Source organism: Sinocyclocheilus rhinocerous, unplaced genomic scaffold, assembly GCF_001515625.1.
Source record: "Sinocyclocheilus rhinocerous isolate Xijiao unplaced genomic scaffold, SAMN03320098_v1.1 scaffold1785, whole genome shotgun sequence".
NCBI lineage: Eukaryota > Metazoa > Chordata > Actinopteri > Cypriniformes > Cyprinidae > Sinocyclocheilus > Sinocyclocheilus rhinocerous.
This window is the reverse complement of record NW_015627538.1, coordinates 572,537-583,727: the sequence shown is the minus strand read 5'-3', so window position 1 is coordinate 583,727 and position 11,191 is coordinate 572,537.

Sequence of the window (11,191 nt, the reverse complement as noted above, 5' to 3'; positions counted from 1 at the left end):
AGAGGCGAGACTGAAGCTCTCGCAGTGGGAACAAATAGCTCCCGTGAGTGAAGCTTCCTCATGGGATTTCCCCAAGCAGGAATCACACTCCGTGTGGCCGTCATCGGCGTGCAGGGGAGACCCGTACAAACCGCAGTAACGGCGTGGCATTTGCAACAACGCCAATTTGCTCTTTTAGAAGCTCTTTTATATTGCCGGTTGGTGGCAGGGGAAACGGACCGGAACTGTTGCGTCGCTGGAGCGGTGGAGAAGCAGGTCAGCCGTGCTGAGAGGTCCCGATTCCAGCTGCGAAGGCGTGTCAACGGCGAGCGGCTTCGGATCAGCTTGAGGACGTAGAGTCGTCGCTGAAGGAGAAGAAATCTGAGAATCCTGTGGCGAACGTTCGCTTATATAGCCAGATGGCGGGCTTTGGCTGGCTTTGGCGGGCTTCGTCGCCATAGGCTCGTGCAGCTCCGCTGCCTAGCCATTGGTTCGATTTTAATACACTGCATGAACCATTGGCCGTGCAGTTTCACTGCATGAATGAAAAGGCTTCAGTTCAGGAGAAAAAGGCTTTTTTCCCATATGCATCTAGCAGACGCAGTACGAGTGTAGTATCGAAAGGGAATCCCAGTGTTGTTGGGGATTGTGTATCAGTGCTTCTGGAACCCCGCACGGCCATCAAATTGGACAACTGTAAGTTTAATTTGAGCATTGCAGGTATCACTCGACGCTTAATTTACTGTAGTCTCTTGATAAACTCCTTAACACGTTGATTTAAAAAGAAAAGACAGGTGTGACAGTGCCCTCACGCTTCAAATCCACGCATATGATTTGCTCTGTTCTTGTTTTTGGTGATGAAACAGCACCTACGGGCTGATATTGACATGTTTCTTGAACTGTATTAGATTAAAGCAACATTTGGACGTCTAGCTCTGTCTCTCGACGTGCAAGCTGGGCTTCAGGAAAATATCCCGATAGGAGTGTTCTACAGGGGCATGAATCAGAATTATCTCCACGCTTTGATATCAGCAGGCTTGGGTTCTGCATCAGAGACCTTTTCATCTTTGACCATCAGCCATCGCTTTGATTTGCACAACAGAGGGTACTGTAGATTCCACACCTATAGCACAGTGCCAGTGTGAAGTCTTTTGACACATTCATATACAGTACGTACACTTTCATATCGCACCATTTCATCATATGAATAATGAGACCGCTTCAATACATGCTTTATTATTGACTGTGCAGAACAATGGATTTCTAGAAAGAATACATCTCAAGTGAATCGTGTAATGTCAAACTTTTCAAAGAGTATTTGAGGATAGTGATTATTATTGAATGTGATAGAGACAGATGCAGAGCATACACAAAAATATTTAGAACTAGATGTAAGATTTCTGTATTTGAATTGCATATAAAATGTCCAGCCATTCAAATTATAATGATATAATATAAATATAAACATTACCTGCTTAAAATATATATGCCTATATAAACATGGCATAGTTTATTAACTATTTGCATCAATTTGTTTTTATTTAAATAATCATATTTTCAAAATGCATTTATTCAAACTGGTAAGAGTCAGAGTCAATATAAATCTGTTTATTGTGAAACAATTTAACTTATTCAGTTAAAATTAAAAAGTATGAAAATATGGCTAGCTGCAATATTTAATTCATTAAAATGTATGATGATGAATTTGATGTATTGATGATAAATATATAAACCTGGTTATTAAAACACATTCAGTTAATTAGTACTATTACAGAAATCATATCTGTTTCATTTATGTATGAGAAATATGCATCACATATATGCAAACATGGATGGAATTGTGCAATTTATGCAATTCGAATGAATAAATCTTACATTTAGGCCTACAATTTTTTGCATCGAGTGTAGCATTGATTTCTAGATTAACTAACAAACTTCAGTCGTTCAGGTGCTCATTAGCATAACATTATTCTGCTTAGTGACCGAGAAGGGGCAAAGGTAAATGATTGAACATCTGTTTTATACAGAAACTAAAGAGACATTAACCGCTACCAAGGTTATCTGCAATATAACCAAATTAGTGAAAAGTGCCATACGGTCCTTTATCATGTGCACAGGTCACACTTCATCTTCTTTGTTGCCTATTTAAATGCAGCATTAGTAGCAGAGAGGCCAAATATGTCCAAATATTGTGTGTTTATCTCATTGTTTCCTTTCGCCTGTCATTGACATGCCCGATCCCTATAGACATTAAAATCCTATAGACATCTAGCATTATGCCCTAGTAATGATGCTCATTATAAAGCCATGCTTAAGACCCGCTTCATCAGATAAAGAGAAAGGTTAGTCTGATCTTTCTACTATTTTTTCATCCTCACAAAAAGTGTCATCAGTCCAGGCTTTATGCACAGCCAGGTACCCCTCCCCCCTTCAGACGACTCAAGTTTTCCTCCATTATCATGGAGAAATGAATGTTTTGATATGTAAATGATTTAATTAATTAGACTTATCCTATTGGTGCTTTTGAAAAAGAAAGTTGAGAGATTGAATGGGCTCTATTATGCCTTTCTCTCCTGCAATCTCATTCAAAAGACCCTGTATTGCTGAAATTAGTTTGCTGCTGTAAGTTACACTTGAAATTTTCAACTGTTAGCTTTCATCCTTTGAAGTAAAATATGTGATGGCATTCAGTCTTTTCGTCGCCTTTGTGAGCGAATATATTCTATTGTTTTGCAAATCATGCGACTATAAATGCTTGGTGGCTTGTGACAGTTTGACTCGCAACGTAAACAGAGATTGAAGCTCCGCAACAAATATTAGCTAATCTGAGCTCCACATCAGATCACGCCAGCGACTTTGTGAGAAAACGTGGTCCCATCTTTCTATTTAGTGCATGGCTTCAGTCCATTGTTTTCCTATAAATTATGATCTAACCACAGCTGGCTGGGGTTTACATGAGAACAATACAGTTAAGCGTGAGCATTAATGTGGTTAGGTCAGCTAAGAGTCCATGCGTGCACTTGCTGGACTGCTGTATATTACTGTGGTACTGTAAGGGCTGTATGTTACTTGAATCATTTTTCTTATGTGTAGCTGCATTGACTGAAAAGGCCATGTTAGAAAAGAGGGAATATTTCATTAAATTAATTTTAGATGGATTCCAGGGTAAGTCTGATGGGGTTAACAACTAATGGACTGACAGAATGTCTACAAAATATTTGAGAGACTCTTGAGCAGATATGTTTGAGATATTAGCTAAGGTCAATGTGAATCGTTTTTGGCCACCCCATTTTACTTTCGTATTGTGACGTGTTTCTTTGAAACAGGATGTTCAATAAGAAAAATGTAGCACAGGATTTTATTTAATTCATTTGTAAAGGATGAAAAATTAATGATGAATAGTGAAAGTTACTCTACTGTTCCGAAGTTTGGGGTTGATAAGATTTTTTTTTTATGGTTATGAAATTATTTTCTTATGCTCACCAATGCTGCATTCATTTAAAAAAAATAGTAAAAACAGTAATGTTGTAAAATTTTATTACAATGTAAAATATCAGTTTTCTATTTCCATATATCTATTTTTATATAAATAATTTAATATATTTTAAAATGTAATTTATTCATGTGTTGACAAAACTGACATTTTAGCCGCTATTACACATAATCAAATGAAGTTTACATTAAGTACATTAAGCAACTTAATTTACATTAAACCGACCTAAAAGTTGAAATTCATATAATTTATAAAAAAGTTCCTCAACTTATTTTGATGAGTACTTAATGTAAAAACATATGTTGCCATGACATATCTTTTTTTTTTACAGTGTACTCAGGTCTTCAGTGTCACTTGATCAGAAGTCATTCTAATATGCTGATTTGGTGCTACAAAAAGAGTTTTGCTGCTCAATATTTTAGTAGAAAATGTGATACTTTGATGTATAGAAAGTTCAAAAACATCATTCCTTTGAAATAGAATATGTTTGTATCCTAGCGTAACCTAAATTACATCAGTGGAAAAGGAAAGTCGTTTTGGAGGAAGAGTGAGGTATTTCATTTTTGGTTAAATATTTTTCCTCTGGAATAACATGCACAGATGAATCATTCAAAATAAGAATGTCCTTTAAGAATGGGGTGACTTGTGATGTCAAAGGAATATGAGGAATGTTCTTTTCATGCGGAATGGGGTTGAACCAGCGCCAAGCTGGTCTTCGTTAAAAAGTCTCACAAGTTATCGACTATGCTGCAGACATCACTGAGACACTTAGCAACAAAAGTTCTCGGCCGCTTTGTGTTTCATCTTCGATGCAGAGCTATAGCAGGCATCCTTTTCTTCAAAAGCCTTTTCTGCTTATCCTCTTGTGCCAAAAGAAAGGCTGGATGGAGCAAGACATGAAATATCCTCAGAGCACTCTCTTAGTTTACTGGCAAGAACACTCATCCTTGTTTAGAGTGGATTAACTTAGTGTCTTTTGAGGAGGGTGTTTGGTTCAGGAAGTTTGTGGGCAAGTGATGGAACATCAGCAGAGCTAAATCCCTCTCAATCAACCTCTTCCTCTAGCTATGCCCCTTCTTCACACATCCGCCCAAAACATATGAGCTGTCAGAAACAGATGGGGTAAAATGCACTGTTTCTTTCTATTTTGCTCTTAGGAGACAATAGTGAAGAAGACAGAGGGTTAGGTTTAGTGAGGACACAGTGATCCATTTTCCCTCTTGTGTTTGTGCTTTTTGTGACTGCTTCCTGACAGAGCATGCTACACCAAACTGTTTCATCATATATACAATGTATGAATTTTTAACAAACAATCAATGAAAATATTCTGCATATATTACCATATATATAAGTGACATATAAGGATCTATGAGATGATGAAAATTTTAAATATGAGGAGATAAAGGAGATATGTTCTTATTGTATACATTTAAAATTCTAGTCTCAAGTCTTTTAAAAATGTGATTTTACCAGCAACTGCAACAAGGGACTATAATATTTTCCTTGCGTCTTGAATACATATGAGTCTAAAAGGCTTTTTAAATATATTATGTGTAGATATAGATAGAACAGTTTAATTTAAGCCCCACAAAATGGTAAAATTACCTTTTTAATTAAAATGTGTATTCAGTGTACTCAGTTTTTTTTTTTTTTTCTCTCTCTTTCTCGAATGACTTAATTTTTAATAGACCTGGACAAAACAAAGTCACCTTATTGACATATACTGTACATAGGTAATGCTATATTAGATTAAACAGAACACTGCATGTAATTTGTGACCCTGGACCACAAAACCAGTCACAAGGGTACATTTTTCAAAATTGAGATTTATACATCATCTGAAAGCTGAATAAATAACCTTTCCATTGATGTATGGTTTGTTAGGATTGGACAATATTTGGTCGAGATACAACTATTTGACAATTTGGAATCTAAGGGTGCAAAAAAAAAATCAAAATATTGAGAAAATCGCCTTTAAAATTGTCCAAATGACGTTCTTAGCAATGTATATTACTAATCAAAAATGAGGTTTTAATATATTTACAGTAGGACATTTACAAAATATCTTCATGGAACATGATCTTTACTTAATATCCTAATGATTTTCACCAATAATGTTGACCCACACAATGTATTTTTGGCTATTGCTACAAATATACCCCAGCGACTTAAGACTGGTTTTGTGGTCCAGGGTCACATTTTACTGTAACATATTGTAAAATTGAATTTTATGGAAGTAAAAGTTTAAATTACCATATCATTTACAGTTATATTTTTACTCATTTTTATAAGGCTGGGTTTTGACACAAATTTAATGATTCAATTTGATTCGATTCTGATTCACAAGCTTGCGATGTGATTCGATTCGATATTGATTATTTTGGATATTTATCAGGTACAGTACATGGCAAATTTTTTGCTGCAAAATATACATGTAAGTCAGTTTGTACTACATTACTGTAATATTGAAGGTTCAAATTAACTGATTTGTATACAAACACTTAAATTAAACTCACTTAAATGAAGTTTTTTATAATGATAAAGTTACAATTATGTAATTTTATTTCTACTCCAATTCGTTCTTTGAAATATAGACATTTAAATAGTGGCTGTCATAAAAATGTGACATATTTATTCAAACATAAATTAAACATTGAAGAACAGTAAAAATATAATGAATATGTTATATGGTGCATATTGATGTTGATTTTTCTAGCTGACTAAGAAGTTTATGGTGATTAAACATGTTTTTCTGAGGTAAATGTGACGTTATGTGATTTCGGTAAGTTGTACTTTCTTTTAACTTTTATTTCGTGCTATAACTGGTTAAAGTGGAGGGGATGATCAATTCATTCACGCTGCCGCTTCTCTTGAACCGAGGCGCTATAGTGATCTGTCACTCCACATTAAACAGCAACGGTATCTATTGTTGGAACACTGTAATAAAATAGACAGAATTTGAAATGTGAGACTTTGTTTTATATCAAAAGAAAGAAAGCACAAAGCTTATTGCAATTTATTGGATGGGAGGTGCGCTACAATGCTTCGTTCATTAACTGAAAACTTAGTAAAGTGTTATTATGATTAGCATTTACATACATTAGGGTGTTTCATTTTACATTTTATGTTAATTAGTTAACAATTATAGCATTATTCTAACACTACTTCTCTGTTTATTATAGCTCATGGAAAAGCTCATTTAAGTAATCAGGAACAAAGCGCATATTAGTACTTTATATACTAAGCAAACGAATAAACAACAATGACCAAAAAGTTTCAGGATGACACTGTGGCAAGTTTGTATTCCTGTATTGACTTGAGATAACTTAGTCTTTGATGGACTTGGATTTTAAAACCAATTTGCTTTCAGTAATGAGAATCTCCATTAGAAACTCCAGCCTAATTGAGAGAAAGTGAGGGAGGAAAATAGAGGGCTGGTGCAGTCAGAGAATGAGTCGAGGGGGGAGGGGTGCAGGCGACGGACACAGTCACATTTGCACATTAATTACCGGGCAGGTGCTGGCAGTCCGTTTTAATGGGCTGAGTGAAAGGTCAAGAGGGTTTAGCTGTCATTTTTTCCCTCCCATTAGATCCTTTTTGGTATTTCACAGTCTAACTTTCTCATTTAAATATATCAGCGTCTTATTAAGAGGTTAATGAACCGATTGCACAGGGAAGTTTGTAATCGTAGTTTTATTTTGTAATCATGGTTTTATTTTTCAAAGGCAAACTTGGTCATTTTCTTGTAATTAATTGAGCTTTGCATATGCAAAAAAAATGTCATGAACATCGGGTGTCAGCCATCTTCTCACAGCACCTTATTTCACAGCTATTCCAGGACAATTCAAATTCTAATGAAATTCTGGCACTGTTTTAATTTTAACAATGAAGCATGAATCAAATCGGTCCTGACAGTCCGAACACTCGAGCATGTACCCAGTAAAAACTCCTGGGTATCCACGACTCCCTAAGATGCATCTGCATTCTCTGCATGACAATGTCACCGCATACAAATTGAAATTTCAAAATGTATCGTGTTAGTTGCTCAGCGGAGAGTTCTGAGGCTCTGAATGGCCAGAGAGTCTCATTGAAATAAGAAGGGCAAACTTGTTTTTGGGAACACTCAGAGCTTAGTATGACACATTACAGCAATTATTTGATGTGTTTTCCACTATTAATAATTCAAACGCTGTCCTGCCGCTCTGAGATGCCAATCCATCATAAACAAAAGAAAACTCTCTGCGACGCCACAGGGAAATTAGAATCTTTTGTTGCTCTCTAGCAATATTTCTAAAGCTAAACGCCACTCTACATACCGCGCCATGCTCTAGCGTGGCCCATTTTTCTGAACATCAGCGTTTTATTCCGCTTTGTCTTAGAGCGAGAATGTCATTTAGTAAGCAGGAAGTGTTTCATGAAATGCAGTGGAGGACAATAACAATAGTCCTTGAATAACAGCACTGGATGAAAGGCCTTTGAAAGGCTGACGAGAGTCCTCTCGGAGGTGTTTTGGATTGACGAGTGCTACGAATTTGCCCGCTTGCCTTTTTTTGTTCACACAGAGGAAAATGCCGACACAGTCACATGGAATTCTTGCCAAATTCTAAGTTCTTTAAGGAAATCCAAAATCCAGATCCGTTTAATGTATTGTTGCTTTTGTCTTTTCTTTCTTTTTGTAAAAGGGAACATATATGCTCTATGGAGTATTTGATTTTGATTGGTCAGTTGAGGCGTTTCAAGGTCAAATATTTTTGTACAACAACCACAGAACTATATTTGACTGTTGTTCCTGGCAACTGCTGAAAGACAGAACACGAACTACACTGAAATTGGTGTAGGATTTACTTTGAAACAATTTTCAGTCCGAAATTGCTAGTAAATGTCCCATATAATTATAAAGAAGAGGCCAGTGAATCATTGAATTAAATTGGAAATTTTAGTAGAATGACTGAATTACTATTTATTGTAAAACACTCCAAATATCTTTATAAAAAATATTATTTATATAAATTAGATAAATATATAAATAATAATAATAATTATTATTATTATTATTATTTACAGTATATGTAGTTTTCCCCAATGAGTGGGCAGTGGACTATTCTATCCACCTTATTTTTCCCGTAAGTGTGGGTGCGGTCATTTGTAAATTGTATGTGTCTGGCTTCTAGAGGTCGACCGATATGGGTTTTTCTCTGGCCGACGCCTATGCCGATATTTAGAAATCAGGGCAGCCGATGGCCGATATATGATGCCGATTTTTTGGGCCGAGATGTTTGGCTGATATTCTTTTTTTTTTTCCTTCATCTCATAAAAGAGAGTTTGAATAAATGTTTATTGCAGGGTACAAGATAGTAGTAGTAGTAGTAGTAGCCTAATTAGTAAGTAGTAATAATACATGGCTCAAAACTTAAGCACCTTCTCAAAACAGTTCTGAAGCATGCTTTTTGTTTATGTTTGCTGACAGACACCAGTGTTTCCACAGACCTGCAAATGCAAATTCATTCTCTGCCTGCAGAAGGCACTTTTGGAGCGGGAGATATAGCGGTTTCAACGGTAACAGATGAAATCAAATCAGCGCTGCGCTCACAAACGCTATTTTATCAGGCATTACAGGAAAGACTAAATGAAAATGGGTTTTAATAATGTAAAATATGTGAAAAATAATGTGGTTTTCGAACAAACTAGTATGAGAGCCTGTTCTAGTACACCCCCAAAACAAAATCAAGACTTTGTAAAAGAGCATAATAGGACCCCTTTAATTTTGAAACGTGCAGTGCTTTTGGAAAATCTATTTGTGGCGCTCAGTTTTGATATTAAGCATAATTTTAATGTATTATCTTAATTATGAACACACTGGTTTGTTGTGCAAATTGTTTTACCTTTGACTGCACTCCGCTATTCTTCCCGTTATTTCCCTAAGCGGCTATAAGTCTCGCACAGAAAACAGCTTACTTTCGCATTGAGAAATGAAGTGGATATTCTTTTTTTTTTTTTTTGACAAATGTACTTGTCTTTTATGTATGTGTTTTTGTTGTTGTTCTTGTTGTTGTTTTTGTAATTTGTGAATCTGCTGAGATGCTTTTTTCTCTTCCTTTTAGCCACCTTATTCTTAATGTACAAACAGGTAGCCATTAACTTGAATACCTTTCTTCCACACTGTAAAATCCAATAGTTTACCTTACTTAGATTTAATTAGTGTTGTGCTACTACTGACACAAGACAGCAAATAAAATTGGCAAATAAAATTAACAACTGTAAAACAAAGCAACTGCATAATTTATTCTGCCGCAATGCACTCTGGGAGTCAGTGAGTAGCTATATTAAGTCATGAGTAAACCTAAATGAAAGGATAAAGTACCCCCTACAGTTCTTTTTTAGTTACTAGAACTCACGTGTAAGTAAACTATACAAACTAAGCATTTGTCAGTACAACATACTATTCCTATTTCACTTTACTTAGTTTTTTCAAGGCAATCGGTTTGCATGCTTTTTTTAAGTAAGCCCAACTAATTAGATTTTACAGTGCAGTGTCAGCTGTACAAAAACTGTTAGACTGCTTGATGTTGCAAACTGGTATTTGTTATCATAATTTATTTATTAGTGTAATCATGAATCCAGATAGTTTTACCATTAACTGCACATTGTTGTTATTAAAAAAAAGAAAGTTTTCTAAGTTGCAATTAAAACGTCTTGGGTTACGTATGTAACCCTGGTTCCTCGAGGGAACGAGACGCTGCGTCGGAAAACGCTAGGGGAACGCCCTTCAGCGTGACCGGCTCTGAACCTCGTGTGTAATCAGACCAATAGATGGGCGAGACACAAGCAACTGGTCCGCCCTCCTCCACAGGGCAGCTCTGTGGACGTATGTATCCAGTGCTCGCACCGGACACATACAGTTTAGCCTCTGCTGGTCTGGATCCCCAAAGGCAGGAGGACTGAAGGCCTGGAGTACGACAGGCCGCGGTGTAGAGGGGACCTTAGGAACATATCCCGCTCGCGGGAACAGAAATGCTTTGGCCAGACCGGGCGCAAAGTCCAGATAAGACGGGACCACTGAAAGGGCCTGCAGATCCCCAACTCTCTTGAGGGAGATATCGCCAGAAGGAAGGTAGTTTTTATAGTAAGGAGGCGATTAGATATCTCCTCAATAGGCTCGACTGAGACAAGAACCAAGGTTTCCTCCACATGTCCAAGGCACGTAGGCATCGCCGCGTGATCTTGAACATGCGAAGCGGGTTTCCCCTTGGGGAGAACCCCACCTCCATAGAGGTAGCGAGCCTCTTAGTACTGCTACGTTTCCGGGCGGTAACTGAGAGAAGCCCTCGCCGGAGACCGCTGCGCCCTGGAACTGCAGGGTCTGCAGGGTTGGCAGACCGATCTCCTGAGGGCACTGAGGAGAGACAGGCACCGTGTAATGCGGTGTACACCGCTCTTCCCCGGAGGGAGCTGGCCCTCAAAAAGTCCTAGGCCATAGGTGTCAGGACGTTTACGACGAAGACTATCCAGCGAGAATGACGGTCCGCAGAACCGCCTTCCGCTAGAAGCCTTCAGCCTGGGAGCGCCACTCTGACTCTAAACTCTGCGGAGTATGAGAAGTGAGGCCCCCAGAATGAGGGGCTGGAACACGGTAGGTTGGGACTGCTCCGCCCAGCAGCCCCTGCTGACCGCCTCAACCTCCTCAGAGGAAGAGAGGTAAACTCGTGCTCTCACTCGAGA